The sequence below is a fragment of the Cynocephalus volans genome, chromosome 7, assembly GCF_027409185.1.
Source record: "Cynocephalus volans isolate mCynVol1 chromosome 7, mCynVol1.pri, whole genome shotgun sequence".
Lineage (NCBI taxonomy): Eukaryota > Metazoa > Chordata > Mammalia > Dermoptera > Cynocephalidae > Cynocephalus > Cynocephalus volans.
Window position 1 is genome coordinate 17,992,199 of NC_084466.1, and position 19,024 is coordinate 18,011,222.

Genomic DNA, 19,024 nt, shown 5'->3' on the forward strand with positions numbered 1-19,024 from the left:
AATTACCCAGTCTCAGGTATTCTGTTATAGCAGCACAGAACAGAGTAATACACTGACTTAAGGAATTCCATTTTGAGGAACAGAAGAAGCAATTCTAATTCTTAGTTTCTTTCCCATGGCTCTAAATTACCCTCCAATTAAACATTTCATAACAGTTCTATACTTTGCCCAGACCCTCATCTATGGACTTGGAATGAAAACGTTGCTGTCTTAGTGGAGATAGTTGTGAGAGTTAACTAGAGGGGTAGCAGAGAAGGGAAAGCACCTTTCCAGGTTCAAATGCCCAATAAAAATTATAGAGATGTGAAATCTTAAATAAAATAGCCAAATAAGCCCTTGAGAAACATCTTTCTATTTCCAGAAAATTTTTAAACTTTAATTAATGACTCTGGAGTTCTGCCCTTTACATTTTTAAAAATAGGATAAAGTTAGGTGAAAATATGAAGCAATTTTTCTTTGCTGGGAAAAAAAGCAAAATGTTCATTTTAGGTATATTTGAGTGTTACATATCAAATGAAAATTACAAGTGTTAATATTTAGAAAATGCACATTTTCTTTAAATTAATCTGCTGCTCTGCAGGTTTTCCTTTTGCCCTTGCAACATTTTAAATAAGTATGCTACATCTGACTTACTGTGCAAATATTTCAGCTATTATAAAAAAAGAATAGTGTACCACACAGCTAAAATTAAACCAGTCTAAAATTCTCAGGAGTTGAAATTGTGGTTGCTTAAGTTAATGGACTAATCAAACCATAGTTTTGGATGATGTTACTGCAATATTCTAATTACTGCAATCTGATTTTCCTTAGTGATTGTGAAGGTCAAAACTGAAAGCCTGATTCAAAAAGGGAATTAAAAGTTAAGAATAAAAGACAAGAAAGACATTTTTATCCCCAACAAATGTCATGATAGATTATTAAGGTGACCTTATAAAGTTAAAGAAAGGTTTTGCTATAAATCACATTGGAGTTGATTACAAGGTAAGGAAACTGTGTATTCCAAACCTTCTTGAAATAGTATAATTTCATTTAATTGTGTTATTTTTCAATAAAGGTAATTTATTGTATATTAAACAAAAATATATCTACATTTTAATTTTTATGCCTTTGTAAGACTTTCATATGAGTGAAAGCAGAAGCAAGAAAAAATTCTTTGTCAATCACATATCCTGATTTGAAGACTCCAGAAATATGGTCCTGGTATGCACAGGACAGGTCTTAGGAATAGATGGATGAAGAGGCTGACTGGTTGTTCACTTTGGGAAGGGCCTCTCTATTCTCATGAAACGTATCTCTAATCACCTTCCCATGCCTAAATCTCATTAATATATTCAGTCGCTAGTGAAAAATAGGATTAAAATCCACAAATTTCTAGGGTCTGTAAGATAAGAGTACTATTTATCTTTTTCAATTTTTATTATGAAAAACTTAACAGACAGAAAAAACGAAAGATATATCTCTCCACCTGAATACAATTGTTAATATTTTGTTATATAGATCTTATTTGTGTGTGTGTTTGAGACATTTGAAAGTTGTGGACATCATGACACTTCACCACTAAATAGTTCAGCATAAATCTCCTAAAAACAATAGTATTCTCCTTCATAATGACAATATCATTTTCATACTTGAGAAAACCATTTCCTTATATCTAACACACATCTTAAAATTTCCCCATATTCCCCCTTCCAAAGTCTCTTATTCATAGCTTTTCTTTTCATATCAGGATCCACTCATTACTTTTGGTCATGTCTTTTTAGTCTGTTAAACATACAGCTGTCTCTCCATCTTTTTGATGTTTTTATTTTTTCCACAATATTGATATTTTGCAGACAGCAGGCCAGATGTCTTAGAGAATGTCTCCTATTCTGGATGTATCTGGTCATTTCTTCATGGTATCATCTAACTTGTTTCTCCATTCCCTGAATTTTGTATAAACTGGAAGTTAGGTCTACCTAGAGGCTTGAATAGTTTCAGGTCAAACATTTTTAACAAAAACCCTTCACAGATGATGTTATATTACAACATATAAAGTCAGGTTGAAGAACTTCTATTTACATCGAAGTATATATGGTTCCTAGCAGGTCTTCTCTGGGCTCAGATTTTTGTTTGAAAGTAAATGGGCCTCAAGATTCTCAGAACAAAGCTGGAATAAAGGTCCTTTATGTGTGCGAGAAATATGCCAGTTTAGTGTAAGTAGCAAGATTCAGCACTGAGTAAGGTCATGAAGACCATTTGCCTCAAAACCTAATATCCCCAAAGGTGATCACAGATTTAAGCAAACTTCTGTATTCTGGTAAGGCTGTTCTGATACAGGGACAGGCATGGTGCAGTGCAACATGACCTGGGACCTGAGACCTAAGTTCTAGTCCCATCTCTGTCACTAACTAACTGTGTGACTTTGGGAATCATTAGCCTCTCTAGGCTTTTGTTAATTCACATATGGGGTAGAGGCATTTTCCCAGCTGATTCTATGTCCCTTACATTTTGTAAATATTATGCAAGCACCAATGTGATTGAATGTCAGTGTACATTTCTTAAAAAACAGCACTTTGATTTCACTTCTTGCATACCCCATGGGGCAAGCAGGGAAGTCTCGGTCATTCCCAGATTGAAGCATTGCTCCTTATCCAATTATTTAGACAATGATTTTCATGAGGGCAATATGTGCAGTCTGGATAGGGTGCCTCTGTGGGGTGATAGATTTCCTCCTTCCTGCTGGGAAGAATCAGACGTTGGATCATTGATGGGAAAAACACGTAGAATGATGGGTTGGGCTGCAACTTTATTCCCTCCTGAATTGGATGTAGCCTTAACGTGGTTGGGAAAATCTGAGTCAACTTTTCCAGTTGCTAGTGATGAGAATGGCCTGGAGACTGAGAGGTTGGATCTGGGTTTAGAGCCCTGTTTTCTACCGTCCTAATCTAGGAGAGGCTGGAAATGTTCCCTGACCACTCCAACTGTAGAAGGGCTGGGGAGAGTGGGTCCCATGAGGCTTCTGCCTCACAGTTCAGAGTCCTGTCTGAGTCCTGACCACAGAAAGTAGCAAAGCTCCACTCTCCCCTCCTCTCACCCCATCCCACCCACTCACTAAAGTCTCCTAGAAAAACTCTGGCCTGCAGGTGCAAGGAACATAGGGAGGAGGTTGGAGAAGAGCTGGCTTGTCTCCAAAGCTTTTATAATAATTACTACGTACACTCCTGAGTAAAAGTGTGAGAGGAGACAGGAATTGGCCAATGGCAGGATATGGAGCTGGGGGTGTAGAAATACAAAAAAAAAAAAAAAAAGCACTAAAGAGGTGGATAAAAGCAGTGGAAAGTTTTGGAAGGAAAACTTTCCCCCTATCAATTAAGGATCCAGTGGTGGAGGGCTGCGAATTAACTGACAATAGACAGATTAATGGGAGAAAAACTAAATGCACATGAATGTGAGAGCATTCAAATGGAGAGGCTTGCTGGGCATCTAGGGATAAGGGTTTATAGACCTCCTTAATAGGGAAAAAGGCAGAGAGATAGGGCTTCTGTAGCAGACAAATGGGCTTTTAAGAGAGACAAATGGCTTTTAGGGGAACAAATGGAAGGTATGACAGTTTGTGATAATGTTTGTTTATGCAATTTCTTACTCTAGTGCTAAAAGTCAGTCTCCTTCCTGGCTGGAAGCTTCCACAGAGACGGGATTTATGGCAGCTTCCTTCTGGGAAGGCAGTGCATTAAGTCAGATAAAGGAAGCTCGGGCAATGTTTCTTTCTGCCTCTGCTGTATCTCAAATGTCCTCAGTTTAAAGTGGTCTCTATTCCATTCAGCTGGGTTGTGAGCCCCTGCCAAAGTCAAGAATGTGGAGCAAGCACCTGGTAGGTTGAAATGGCAATGGGGCAAAAGTGCACAGGTATTTCTGTGTCCTGCCTCCTTTTCTGAGCCTCTGGTCATTGAACACCATCTATGTACCTTCACTGGGGCAAAGGAAGAGACATTAATTTATGGTTTCTTTTTGTTTTGAATTATCAAGGAATTCAGAAAACTGCTGTGTTATTTCATCTGATTTCTTTGGGTGAATAATCAGGCCTTATCATTAATTGCTGGATAGGGGTGGGGTGGGGAGATGGGGAGATGGGGACATGTGGAGGTGGGGACAAGGATACAATTGGGAGTCTGGCCCACTTCATCAAAAGGGAGAGAGACAAGCAATTAAGCTAAGAAGTATTTAAAGAGTGCCCGAGCCTCTGAAATTCAGGTTCTGGAATCCAAGTTTTCTGGCCTGTAGGGCATTGTGCAAAATCCACATGGCTACTTAGGTGTTTGTCTGATGAATGTGGGAGGATTGGATTAGAAAATATGAAAAGCTGGGTAAGTTGTTCTTGAGTATAATTTACTTAATTGCTTCTGGCCTGATAAATATACCCAGAGGCTTTATTTACATTGATGTATATGATTCAACAAAAACAAAAGGTCTTCATCGACTTGTAGCTTAATGGCTTTAAATAAATTAACTTTTTTTAGATTGATTCAGCACACTGATGATATTTGCAACCTATTAACTTTTTTTATACTTCTCCCTTAAGCTACAACTTTAATATATACCTTTGGAGAAATCACTATATTCATTGAGGAACTTTGAAAAGCATACACATGAACATAAAAAAAGCATCTATAAGGAAAACCTGGGCCCTAACCCCAGATTCCAGTCTGGTTTTAGGCTCTCATGACATGACAATTTTTAATTGAAATAGCGTCTTTAAAAATATATATATTAAGAGTATTTAGTGCAAGGTAAAGAATATGCTCTGTGGATCAGCAGTTCTGCACCAAACTGTGTTACTGCTATGTGCTGAAAAATGTGTCCCTCCCAAATTTATATGTTGAAGCCCTAACCCCAAGGTGACTGTAATTGGAGATAGGGTTTAGGAGGTAATTAAAGTTAAAGAGCTCATAAATGTGGGGTCCTAATCTGATAGGACTGTTGGACTTATAAGTGGAAGCTGTCTCTCTGCACATGCACGCACAGAAGAACAGCTGTGTGAACCCATATAGAGAAGATGGCCGATGGCAAGCCCCAAAGAGAGCCCTCACCGATAACCCAATCCACTGGCACCTTGATCTCGGATTTCCCAGCTTCCAAGCAGTGAAAAAAAAAATTTATGTTGTTTAAGCCACCCATTCTATGGCATTTTATTATGGTAACTCCAGCTCCTTTTTTTTTTTTTTTCTAAATGTTTCTCAAAGTAGTTTAAACACATCTTCGAAATGGATTTGAAGAATGAAAAGGAAAAGGGTGCACAGAACTGGGTCAACCACTTTGTAAGCTGATTACAGAAAATGAGCTTTTTTTTGGGTAAATTACAAATTTTGCACCAATGGGGAGAAAGAAAGAGAAGATATTATGAAATTGAGTCAGGGCATAGCAGCAGTGCATCCAGCTAGAATGTCACCCTGATCTAATGTGATGGGTTATGTGTGTGTCTGGTGGAGGATGGGGGAAGTCAAAACATAATCATAGAAATACACCCAAAAGGATGTTAGCCCAATCCCATTCAATTCAATTCACCGAGTACTTATAGGACACCAGGCTAGTTCTCATGGTGCCTTGGGGCACATAAGAAAAGGCCTTCTTTCCTCTTAGGCTGAGCCCTGGGTCCTTGCACAGAGCTTGGCAAGCCAAGTGTAGGCTAATTTTAACCCATTGCTGCCCTCAGCTGGGAGCCCTTGTGCAAGATGCATAGTGGCCCTGTTTGGACACTTTCCTTATATCAGGCACTGCTGGGATTGGAGATACCATAATGACCAGCCGTGACAGCCACCGTCCCTGTCCTAAAGGGAGCAAGATGTTAAACCAGCCTCAGTGGGCTGACTTAAGAAAGGGGAAGTACAGGATGCTATGGGAATGTATCAACAAGATTTAACTTAGTCTAAGGGACCAGAAGAAAACACCATTTAGATGCCAGCAAACTAGCCGCATCACCACATGAGATGTGGAATTCCTCCAATGATCCTAGCCACTGTGGTTAACCCCAGAGAGACCACCTATCACTCTCATGGCAGCCTTACAATCTCATCCAAGCTTGATTCCTTACTGGCCATAGCCTCACCTAAAAAGGGTTCAGAATCAATTTGCCTCATTGCTGAACCAACAAGAAATGGTACCTAATTCTTGTATGTCCAAGTCAAGAGTCAGGCCTCATGAGTACAAAAGTCACAAGACAGGTGGATGCATGTCTCAGCAACCAGGCCAGAGGTGACCCCAAAGGTATGTGTGATGAACACCAGCTGAGTTATCCAGCCTGCTGTAGGGTCTAGAGCTCAGGCAGCCCACTCTCATGAGGCTAATAAGACAAGCAGAAGATCAGCACTTCAAATTCCTCCTTGAGCTTTAGGGGCATGGCCTGGGATGTTTGCCCACTTGCAAAGCTTATCCACCTGACTTTCTCCACAGCTTCAGCTCCTCTATGTCTGCAATCCTGTGACCTTCATCATTGAGCAGGTGGGAGGCTTGGCGACCTTGGGCACTCAGGCCAAACTGGACACGAAGCCTGAGGCTATTCACCAACGAGTCTCCCTCAATCTGGGGTCCCTGGCTGATGTGCACCTGTGTACAGAAAACCAGGCAGGCAGGTAGTAAGCTTGACCCCACAAACTCTTTTCTCTTGTATCGTATATTAAGGACCCCATGTACAATGTGTGATGATCCAGTCAGGATAATTAGCATATTCATCATCATAAAATATAATCATTTCTTTGTGTTAAGGACATTTGATTTCCTCTCTTCTGGTCATTTGATAACATGCAGTTAATTATTGTTAATTATAGGTACCTAGCTCGACTGCACATCCATAGAATTTATTTTTCCTAACTCTCTGTTTTGTGTCCTTTAACCCATTTCTTGGTATCCCCCCTTTCCTCCCTCTTTCCTGGCTCTAGAAACCATAGTTTTGTTCTCTCTTTCTGAGAGTTTAGTGTATTATTATGATTATTCTTTCTTTCTCTTCCTTCCTTCCTTCCTTTTTCTCTCCAACTTATGAGTGAGGACATGCAGTTATTTCTCTCTCTGTGCCTGGATTATTTCACTTAACATAAGTTTTTCCAAGCTTATCCGTGCTGCTGTGAATGGCAGAATTTCATTTGTTTTTATGACTGAGTAGTATTCCATTGTATATATATATATATATCACAATTTCCTTATCCAGTCATCTGTTGATGGACATTTTGGTTGGTTCCATATCTTGGCTATTGTAAACAGAGCTGCAATGAACACGGGAGTGCAGGTGTCCCTTCCACATGATGATTTCCATTCCTTTGGGTATATACACATGGGCCTTCTCTCTTTGTAGTTAGTCTAGCTAATGTTTTGTCTATTCTGTTTATCTTCTCAAAAAACCAACTTTTTGATTCATTGATCTTTTGTATAATTTTTTTTGTCTCTATTTCATCAGTTCTGCTCTAATCTTTATTATTTCCTTCCATCTACTAATTTTGGGTTTGGGTTGTTCTTGTTCTTCTAGCTCTTTGAGGTGTAACATTAGGTTGTTTTTTTGAAATCTTTCTATTATTTTGATGTAGGCATTTATTGCAATAACTTTCCTCTTAGTACTACTTTTGCAGTATCCTGTACATTTTGGTATGATGTGCTTTTATTTTCATTGGTTTCAAGAAATTTTCTGATTTCCTGCTTAATTTCTTCTTTGTTCCATAAGTCATTCAGGAGCATGTTGTTTAATTTCCATGTATTTGTATAGTTTACAAAATTTCACTTGTTATTAATTGCTAGTTTTATTCTGTTGTGGTCTGAAAACATACTTGGAATGATTTAAATTTTTTAAATTTGTTGAGACTTGATTTGTGACCTAATATATGGTCTATCCTGGAGAACATTCCATGTGCTGATGAGAAGAATGTATACTCTGTATTTGTTGGATGAACAGTTCTGTAGATATCTGCCAAATCCAATTGCTCTAAAGTGTAGTTTTGTCGGGCTTTAAAAACTAACGCCACCTTAAGTGACATTACAAGCGGTGCCATTATGGGCCCACAAGGGCATATCAACGTGGCAGCCTAAGACGGCACCGGGAGGAAGTAGGGTGGGAATGTCTGCAGGAAACTTGCCTTAGCCCTTAATTGGCCACACTTGTGAACACTGACCTTTAAAAGCAAGTGCTTGTGTGATAATAAACGGAACTGCTCGACAGAACCCCCACCGCATCTGAGTGTCCTTTAACCGGGCTGTTTTTGGGGGGCCGGCGGTGTGCTCACCTCTCTTCACGGCTCTCTTCCCCCGTCTCCTTCCAAAGGAGACAGGAGGGAAAGAGGAATCCCGGGCCATTTGCTCGCCCACCGAAAGCAACGAGGCTAGGGCTGTTCGGGTCGGCTGGCGGTGGACCCGACAGAGTGGTGCCCTGTGTGAGGCGTTTTTAAAACTCGTGGGTGAAAGGCGAGTGAGTGAGGCCCCTGGCTGCTCGGTCCTGAAAGAAGGTCGAAGAAGGGTGATCAACCAGCGGAGTGGCCCCCGCAACCACGGTAGTCGCCGTGAAGTAATCCGCCTGCGTGTCAGGGTGAGTACCATAGCAGGGGGAAGTCCCTGCACTTCTCTGCCCTGTTGCTCCCTTTGTCCCTTCCCCACGGGGCAACGTGGGAGGTGTGTGTGGAAAGAGTGACGAGACAGCCTGCAAGGCTCTAAAGTACATGTTAAAAAGCAGAGGCCTGGAAATATCTGACTCCACAGCCACCAATGCCTGGCATCATGTGGTGAAGGTGGCCCCTTGGGCACATTCATCCAACTTGTTCTCATATGAGACTTAGGACTGGGGTCAGACCCTGGCCAGAAAGAATGAGATTAGTCATGGGCTAGACCACCCCTTAGGGTTCTACTTAACCATCTCTGCCCTAAAGCTTTGCTTCCGTCCCAAGCATCAGGAAGGGGCAGAAAGGGATTGGGCGCAGTTCGATGAGGAGAGAAAAAAGGAAACAAAGCTGCCAATGCAAGGCCCTGAGCCATTGAGTGATACCTGTGCCCCTACCCTGTACCCTCCTCTCCCGGCATACTCATCCCGCCAGAGCCTAGCCGAAGGAGAGAAAGCGCACCTGAAGAAGTGGAGGAGGCTAGCCCACCTTTAAAAACATCCCGGGCAGAGCCTCAGGCTTTTCCTGTCATGCCTCCCTGGGAACCCCCAGCCGTCCGCAGCCCGTGGGGGGAAGCGGCCACTCAGGCCTATCAGATCAACGTTGTAAAAGAACTAAAAAAGGCTGTTCAGACACAAAACTTAACTGAAGCCTTCAAGGCGTTTACCGCCCTGATCCCCTCAGGAAACAATACTTCCCCACCCTTCAAGGGACAATGTTTCGGTTGCGGAAGACAAGGTCATTTTAAAAGCCAATGTCCCAAGGCTAAAGGCAAAAAACCCCCTACCACACCTTGCTCCCGATGTAAAAAGGGATTACATTGGAAAAAGGACTGTAGGTCCAAATTTGACAAAGCTCTCGGTGGAAATAGGCCAGCCGCTTGGTACCCTTGGGAAGCTCATGACCTTAAAGAGCTGAAAAAGGCTGTCACAGAGGATGGGCCCAATTCCCCATGGGCAGAAACCATCCTCCAGGGCTTAGCGCACCAACCCTGCACGACCCAAGATTGGAAAATGCTCTGTAAGGCTGTCCTCCCCCCAAACTTGTTTATCAAGTTCTGCGCCTTTTTAAGGAAGAGTGCCATGTGCAGGCAGAGATAAACCAAGCAGCCAACCCACCCATCCCTATCAGCTTCGGCATGCTGTCTGGAACAGCAGATCAATTTAGTGCTGGAATCCAACAGGCTGCTATCCCAGCCCCCTACCAGGACCAGGTTAGGGCAACAGCGTTAGCCGCATGGAAAAAGTTAGCTGAAGGGCCCAGTGAGCCCGCAATGGCCGGGGTCACCCAGCGACCCTCCGAGGACCTGCCCTCTTTCATAGTTCGGGTGCAACAGAGCATACAGGGAAAGTCTCCCCCAGGTCCTCTCCGGGACCAGTTTGTAAAAATGCTAGTGTGGGACAGCATGACTGCCGACCACAAGCTTACCTGTGCCGGGCTCAAAGATCGTTCTATGGAAAAGTGGGTCATTACTGTAAGAACCCAAATGCCCCAAGGGATCACACCCTGATCCTTCTCAGCCACACCCACCCCAAGCCCCATGCGGTATGCTAAGTAGGGATTGTATTTTAAGCCAATCAGCCTTCCCTTAAAGCCCTATATATATGTGTGTGTGCTGCCTAATAAACGAGCTCTCTCCGGTGGATCCTCAACTGGTGTCCACGCATCCTTTCAATTACCAGTAGAGACGTTGGAAGCTACCAACAACAAACCAGGGCCTTAACTTCCGCTCTACAAGCTCAAGCGGAAACCCTTGCAGGTGCTATGACCCAGGCTCTTAGTGTCAGGATCTCTAAGGAGAGCCCCAGCCAACCCTCCCATAGGGGTCAATGTTATGGCTGTGGGGAACAAGGTCATTTCAAAAGGGACTGTCCCAACTGGAAAAATAAAAACCTTCCCTCTAAGCCATGCCCTAGGTGTGGTAAGGGGCTTCATTTGAAGCGTGAGTGCCGGTCTAAACTAGAGGGGGGGCAATCCACAGCCCCGTCAGTCCAAGGGGATACAAAGCCAGTGCCTCCATGCCCTACCAGGCGGCCAGTACCCCAGGCTCATTGGACTATACCTATAGTTCCTGGTTTAAGACCAAAAATGAATCTTAAAATTCAAGGCAAAGAGCTTCGATGCCTTGTTGACACGGGGACAGATCGAACAGTCCTTAGCCACTATGGCAACAATAAATGGGTTTCCGCCTTCAAAGACAAGCCATTGTTGAACGGCATCACAAATGCCTAAAAAATTAATTATTAAAACAAAAAGGGGGAGTCACCAGCCCTCATAACTATGGGTTGAGGGTTTGGTTGTGTCTTCCCCCTCAGTGAGTCAACCCCTATATGGGTCCCAGCCAAAAAACTTAAGTTCTTGCCAGACACCCAGGGTACTGAGGACCCTGAGGAGATTATTGTTTGTATGTTTCAGACTGCATTATGAACCCTTTGTGGATACTCCAAGTGGCAACAAGGACAAGGGCCTCTGCCACTGGGGAAGGTCCCCAGGAGCCAGCCAACCAAACCTGGGAGGTCATACAAGCCGCTTGGAGGGGTCTGTATCACATTTAAAAAAATCACTAACATCACTTTTTGAAGCTGTTTTACAGAATCGATGTGGACTAGACCTGTTGTTCTTATAGTAAGGAGGATTATGCGCTGCCCTCAAAGAAGAGTGCTGCTTCTATGCCGGCCACTCTGGAGTGATCAAGGATTCCCTAGCTAAGCTTAGAGAAGGGCTAGAAAAGCGCAAAAAAAGAGCGAGAAGCCAATAGTAATTGGTTCCAAAGCTGGCTTTCAAGTTCCCTGTGGCTCACCACCCTGCTGTTCTCCCTGGCAGGCCCCCTAGCATCTTGGGGCCTTACGCCATTCGCCAAGTTGTGTCCCCTATAAGGTGCAACACTCTCGTAATGCTCACCCAGGTGGTAGAGGTGGCCCATAATGAAAGCCCTGACAGCCCTTGGGTCAATATGGCCCTTCAAGAAATCAACGCCAATCTCTAAGGCTCCGCCCTGACCCCGCTTGGCTGGATAGTCAATGACGGGTAAGATTTCCAGAGGGAAACAACCTAAGACAGGCACAGCCACCAGAGGGAATGGAGGTGAGGCTGGGAAGGTTAGCCGCCTCCAGCTGCCTTATTAAAACAAAAAGGGGGAGATGTCGGGCTTTAAAAACTAACGCCACCTTAAGTGACATTACAAGCGGCGCAATTATGGGCCCACAAGGGTGTATCAATGTGGCAGCCTAAGACGGCACCAGGAGGAAGTAGGGTGGGAATGTCTGCGGGAACCTTACCTTAGCCCTTAATTGGCCGCACTTGTGAACACTAAACTTTAAAAACAAGTGCTTGTGTGCTAATAAACGGAACTGCTCGACAGAACCCACCGTCGCGTCTGAGTGTCCTTTAACCTGGCTGTTTTTGGGGGGCCGGCGGGTGTGCTCACCTCTCTTCACGGCTCTCTTCCCCCATCTCCTTCCAAAGGGGACAGGAGGGAAAGAGGAATCCTGGGCCGTTTGCTCGCCCACCAAAAGGAACGAGGCTAGGGCTGTATGGGTCGGCTGGCAGCAGACCCAACACAGTTTTTTTTTTTTTTTTTTGTTTTAAAGATGACCAGTAAGGGGATCTTAACCCTTGACTTGGTTTTGTTAGCACCATGCTCTCCCAAGTGAGCTAACCGGCCATCCCTATACAGGGATCTGAATGCGTGGCCTTGGTGTTATCAGCACCGCACTCTCCCAAGTGAGCCACAGGCCAGCCCTTAAAGTGCAGTTTAAATCCTGTGTTTCTCTGTTGATTTGTTGCCTAGCTGATCTGTCAAGTGTTGAGAAAGGTGTGTTCAGGTCCCCAACTGTTACCTATCGGGATCTATCTCTTTCTCTAGGTCTAAGAGTATTTGCTTTATATATCTGGGTGGTCCAATGTTGGGTGCATATATATTTATGATTGCTATGTCTCTTGCTGGACAGATCACTTTATCATTATATAGTGTCCTTCTTTGCCTCTTTTTATGGTTTTTGGTTTAAAGTCTATTTTATCAAATAAAAGAATAGCTAGTCCTGCTCATTTTTGATTTCCATTTTTGTGGCATATCTTTTTCCATCCCTTCACTTTTAGTCTGTGTGTAGTCTTTATAGGTGAGGTGAGTCTCTAGTAGACAGCATATAGTTGGGTTTAACTTTTTAATCTAATCAGTCTGTGTCTTTTGAGAGTAGAATTTAATCCATTTTCATTAAGGGTTGTTATTGAAAGGTATTGTTTTACTCCTGACATTTAATTGCTTTTTGTATGGTTGATTTAAATGTCTTTTCTTTCTCTCTTTCCCTTGCATTTTTGTTCTACCAGTGGTGTTTGTTCTTTTTGTGTATTTATGATGGTGACTATTTTTGGGGGGGGTTCCAGGTGCAGGACTCCCTTAAGAATTTTTTTTAGAGTTGGTCATGTGGCTGAACTCCCAAAGCTTTTGTTTGTCTGGGAAATACACTATCTTTTCTTCATTTCTGAAGAATAGTTCGCAGGTTTTTTCTTTTTGTATTTTGATGTATCATCCCAGTCTCTTCTGGTCTCGAGAGTTTCTGCTGAGAAGTCTGCCGTTAGTCTGATGGGGACTCCCTTATAGGTGACTTGACACTTTTGCTGTTTTTAGGGTTCTCTCTTTGTCTTTGACTTTTGACAGTTTGACTACAGTATGTCTCAGAGAGGGCCTTTCTGGATTGAATCTATTTGGGGATATTTGAGCCTTTTGGATCTGGAAGTCCATATCTCTACTAATACCTGGGAAGTTTTCTACTATTATTTCACTGAGTATGTTTTCAATGTCTTTTCCTTTCTCCTCCCTTTCCAGAACACTCATGATTCGGATGTATGTGTGCTTAAGGAGGTCTGCTAGCTCTCTTAGATCTTTTTTTCCTGCTTGGATTATTTCACAAAGACTGCCTTCAAGATCAGAAATTCTTTCTTCTGCTTGCTCTAGCCTGCTGCTTATGCTCTCAGTTGTAGTTTTTATTTCATTGCATGTGTTTTTCACTTCCACAAATTCTGCTCAGTTTTTGTACTATTTATCTCTGTAAGTTTCTTCCTTCATGTCCTGGATTGTCTTTCTTACTTAATGTTGTCTGAGTCTTCTTGTATCTCACCTGGATCTGGGCAAGGTGGAGCTGGTGGCACCTGGGCTGGGCAATGGTGAGGAGTGGGATGGACTGCTGTGAGAGTAGATGGGTGGTGGTGGCAGCAATGCTCTGGGCCTGGGTGGTGACAGTGGTGGTGGTGGCAGCAGCACTCTAAGGCTAATACAGTAATCTTAATCAAGTTAGCTAAACTGTCTCTGAGCCTGTAAGATTTGTGGGTCAGGCTAAATAAACCCCAAGTTCTCTTCCAGCTCTAGCGTTACTTTGATTCTAACTGAAATTGTTTTGGCTTAAAAAGAGAGCACCACCATTTTTTAAAAATCTGAATATCAAACTTTCAGAAAAGTTACAAGATGATATAAAGAAAGTCCATATACCTTTTACTCAGATTCACCAACTTTTAGCATTTTTCTGCATTTACTTTTTCACATTCTTTCTCTCTCTATATATATGTGTGCGTGTGTATATATTTACATAATGTGTGTATATTATTTATTCTCAGAATCCACTTGAGAGTGGATTATCCTTTATTGTTTAATACCTGAGTGTGTATTTTCTAAAACAAGGATATTTTCTTACTTGAGTATGAACTATGAGTTGAGTTGACTATGGCTGCCAACTTCAGGAAATTTAACATTGACTTAACATTTTCATCTAATCTACAGTCCATGTTCCAATCTCATCAATTGTCTCAATAACATACTATAAAGTATTTCTCCCACCAGAATAGGAGCCAGACGAGGATCACACATTCCATCGAATTGTCATGTTTCTTCAGCCTTTTTGCATCTGGAACAGTTCCTCAGCTTTTCTTTGCTTTTGTGCCATTAACAGTTTTGAAGAATACAAGCCAGTTATTTACTAGAATGACCTTTATTTTGGGTTTGTTTAACGTTGCCCATGATTGACTTCAGGTTGTCCATCCCTGGGTAGAGCACTATATAAGTGTGTTGTATCCTTTTTAGGGTTTCATATCAGGAGGCATATGATGCAGACATATGGAGGCAGCTGAATGCCTTTCATTGCTGGTATTGATTTTGATGACCAGATCAAAGCATTTCCCAGTTTCTCCCCTGTATAGTTGTTATTTTTCATTCAATTATAAGCAAGAGCCCTCATTGCCGCCATCCCCCCACCCCCATGCCCAATCATTGTATTCATGGGTTTTTATTTTACTCAAAGGGTAAATAATTCATTACTCTCATTATTTATTTTGATGCTCACATTGTCCCAGTTTTGTCCAGTAGAAGCCCCTTCAAACTGACTCCTATGTCCTTGTGATATTCCCTTATCGTTTTTTAACACTTTTAAGCAATACTGATTAAAATCAGAAGCAAATAAAAATAAGTGCTATTTTTTTGTGTGTGCTGTGGAGTCCCAGGAACAGTGTTAAGGACTGATTACCAATTGACAGCAGTTCAAAAATTTGTTAGATGTTGTACCTATATACAACATATGCTCTCTAGTTTTATTACTTAGATCTGCTTGTTAGTTCTCATAATGTGTGTTTATAGTTATCATAGGTAATTAGACTGGAGTTGGCCAAACTCCTAGAGTTACTTTAAAAGATAGGATTGCAGCCAATGAAAATTTCTTTTCAACATGGAGTGCTCCTCAATATCTTTATCATGATTTTGAATGCCAAGTTCTTCATCATTTGTCTCTTCCTACTCTGATGTGTGTGCACACATTTTTACTTTAGCCCATAGTAATTGGTCTCCAGGAATGCTATGATGGTTATCCTTGCCTTTGCAATCTTACCGAGTAAAGCAAGATTTTATCCCATACTCAACAACAATTTCACTCACTTTCTGTTTACAATGCTCTTAGTGTCTCAGTAAATTTTTGAATGCCCGCAGGCCAAAATACCGAACAGTTCCTTTTATTAAGTACTCAGGCCTGAAAACTTAATAAGTATTTATGTCCAACAACTTTGTAGCCTCTTGGAAAAAAAATTATACATATAAATTGAAAGAAAAATTTTATTTTTGTTTCATTCTTGAACAACCATAATTACTTACCCATGGGATGTGCGCACCTGTTGGGCAGTGCACCAGTTCTCAAGCCTAGGAAGCACGTTGAACACTTGCACTCTAATTTCTTATTCTCCATTGATTTTCATGGGCACTTGTCATCACAATTGCTGAAAACCTAGCTTCACAAAGAGATGACATCAGTGAAAGAAATGTAGTGATCTATTTCTGAAACTATGAACTATTTGTAGTTTGTGTGATGTCCATAAATGTCAAATATCAGTTGCTCTCAAAAATGTAAAATATTCTGAAATAAGTCCCAGAAACTCAGTCTCCTTGGTAAAACAGCCACAACAAATACTGGGTCGATGTTAACAATCTCTTCATTGATAGTGAAACCAGTAGAGTCCAAGCTGAGGCTCTGTTTCACGAAGTTGATAAATTGGGTGATTACATCATTTATTTTCCAGTCATTCCAGAACAGTTTTAACTTTTAAAAGTGAAAGGGGTCCTATCATGTGGGATTTTGGGATAACATACACTAGTATAAACAAGTACTGTCCTGGGCAAACTGGCACATGAAGCCACCCAGCTCATCCATGACATACATTACAACACTTATGTTCCGAAATCAACCTTTACTCAAGAGACGATCACCATTACAGTGTAGTTTCTATTATTTCGCAATTTGCCAATGGACCTTATCACATGACATTGTGAAATGAGATGTTTATTGGCTGAATTCCGCCTTCTCCCCTCTCCCCTCCATTTGACCTCAGACCCTGGACATTTTCTTTCCCCCCAATCCCCACGACAAATCTCATCAAAACTTACCTGCCACTTTCCTAGTCACCCAGGATTGATTTCCTAGGTGACAACACATGATGACACTTGTTTGCAGGTGTGATAGAAGACCAAGGAAGAGGGACACTAACACCAACACTGAGTCCCAGACCCCATTAGGTTATCCGGTCACCCTCTTATATTTTGGGAGAGATTTCTTAGATTCAATTTTGACCTAAAGACACAACTTCTGTTAAAATTTAAGAAGTTGAACTATCTCATCATTCAATCCAGGTAGGCGTTATAGTAATCCAGCTGACTGGCAGCCCAAAGTCATTGAAAATAATTCGTCTTCTCTGCAGTGTTTTGAAGAGACCTTGAAAGGTTCATTCAAAACACAAGAAAGCCAGTGAAAGTCCTCTTTTCCCATCTTTTTTAATGTGTGATCCTCACAGGGCAGCTGCCTCACATTTCTCCTTCTTCAACTCCGAGTCCCCCAACCCTTCTCCAAACTCTGTCCAGCCCCAAGCTCTCTTCAGTTTCTTTCCTCTCAGCCACTGGCTTTTATTTTATTTTAAATCTCAAACTCTTCTGTTACTTTGGATTTGGCACAATAAGGGAACACAGAAAGAGACTTTCCTTAGGAGGTGACGATCGAGATTGCAAACATTTCTAATTTTCTATCTTTTAAAAATTTTCTTTCACATTTGAATCTATCCAAATTGGCTGTGAAGCTTGAATTAAATGCAAAGCTCTGAAGGGCGGGCTAAAAGGGCGGTAAAGTAAAAGTCACTGCCTCGAGAGAATTACAATTTAATTAGAGCAAAAAATAAAAAAATAAAGGATGTTTGGGATTTGAAGAATGTCTGTGCCTGGCAAGTGTAAGAAGTAGCAATGTAATCCTCGTTAGAGAGCTCACCAACCACTTGCCAGGGAGAATCCATGCAAACAGGTGGGGATTAAGGTGGGCATCTCCAGGACCCAGGAGCACATGGAGGCTGCAAACTCCTGGCCAGAAGCCGGCCCGATGTTTCTGCCTCCATGCCCTGTGCAATCCTCCATCCGATCGTATTGTGCCGACACTGCTCGTCAGCTGGGCTCTGGAACTTTTCGGGGAGCACGGTGACCAGTGTGTGCGGCGGGTCGGCGGGAAGGGGCTCCCCCGCGTAGGCGAGGGGCTCGCCAAGGAGACCCCGTTACCAGCTCAGGGTCTCGCTGTCCAGCCCTTGGAGGAGGAACCGGCATCCGCAGGAGCAGAGGAGCCGCGGGGCCCACGGGGGAACAGGCCCGGCTCCCCGGGCTGCCGCGACCTCTGTTCTCGGCCCGGCGCTGAGACTGTCCTGAGGAGAGTGAGGGACGAATTCAGCTAATCACGGCTTGAAAAGAGTGGGGCGGTTACCTTTTCATGGGACAAAGAAAAAATGCTGTTAAGTGATCACAAGGTCAACCGAAGCGGAACAGGTGGACGAAGAGAGCTCAGTCATGCTTAACTTAAAAGGGAGCAGAGAGCCGCGCCGAAATAGCTCAGTTGGGAGAGCGTTAGACTGAAGATCTAAAGGTCCCTGGTTCGATCCCGGGTTTCGGCAGTTGCTTTTTCATTTTAACTTGAAGGGTCTCAAATTTCGGAAGACCTCTGTCCATAATACCTTGCTTCATTCATTACCGCCCAAATGAAAGGTGGGACTTCAGGAATGACCCAGAAATAGAAACAGCCGTCCCCGCTTTTCCCAGCGATACTGAAAAAAGAACGGCTCTGCACAGCCGCTTCCGGGCTGCTCCGGCGCTGCCGCGCGTGCGCAGTGCGGAGCCTGGCGCGCGCCAGGCCCCGCTCACGCCTGGGGAGGCAAGACCGCGGCTCGCTGATGGCCCTCCGTGCCGCTTTGTGGGCAGGTGTGGGAAAGGAGGCTGCAGGGGGAGCTGGTGCGGTTGGTCTGTCCAGGGCACGAGTAATATTATTCCATTCGGCATAAGTATCGGAACCGGGGGCAAAAAGCAAAATCCTGCTGCTTAGTCAAATGGCCCCCTTCTGGCACTGCCCTTGAACGCAGGACGGTGCGCGGAATACGGGTATTTAAGGTTAGAGGTGCTGGCGGGGCGGGTCTGGGGTGGCGCCCCAGGAACTTGCCCAGTGGTGAGGGCATGGCAGCTTTGCAGCTCCGTAAGGTTTCAAGTTAAACAACTTTAATCAGGGGCTGGACCATGGGTTCTCAAAGTGTGGTCCCTGGACCAGCAGCGTCAGCATCACCTGGGAACTAGAAATGCAGATTCTCAGCCCCACTCCAGACCTACTGTATCTGGGTTTCTGTGTGGGGCCCAGCACTGGGTGTTCAAACAAGCCCTCCACGTGATTCCCTGATGCAGCTCACGTTTGAGATCCACCGATCTAGATATTCTTTTTTCTAAAAGAGCCCTTTCCTAAGACTGTGTATCTGAGCCATTTTCCCCCCTTTTGCTGACTTATGGCGTGAAATAAAACTTTGACACATACTCAAAATTAATTTTTCTGAGGATTTTTGCTTTTGCATTGGATGGGGGTTGGGAGGAGGGTACCAAG

General features: G+C 43.2%; 1 non-coding gene across 1 annotated transcript; it reads left to right on the forward strand.

Annotated features, from left to right (window-relative positions):
• The first annotated feature begins 17,983 nt into the window (after window positions 1–17,983).
• TRNAF-GAA (transfer RNA phenylalanine (anticodon GAA)) lies at window positions 17,984–18,056 on the forward strand. The gene has a single exon. It is a non-coding gene; the product is annotated as a tRNA-Phe (tRNA).
• Window positions 18,057–19,024: the final 968 nt, after the last annotated feature.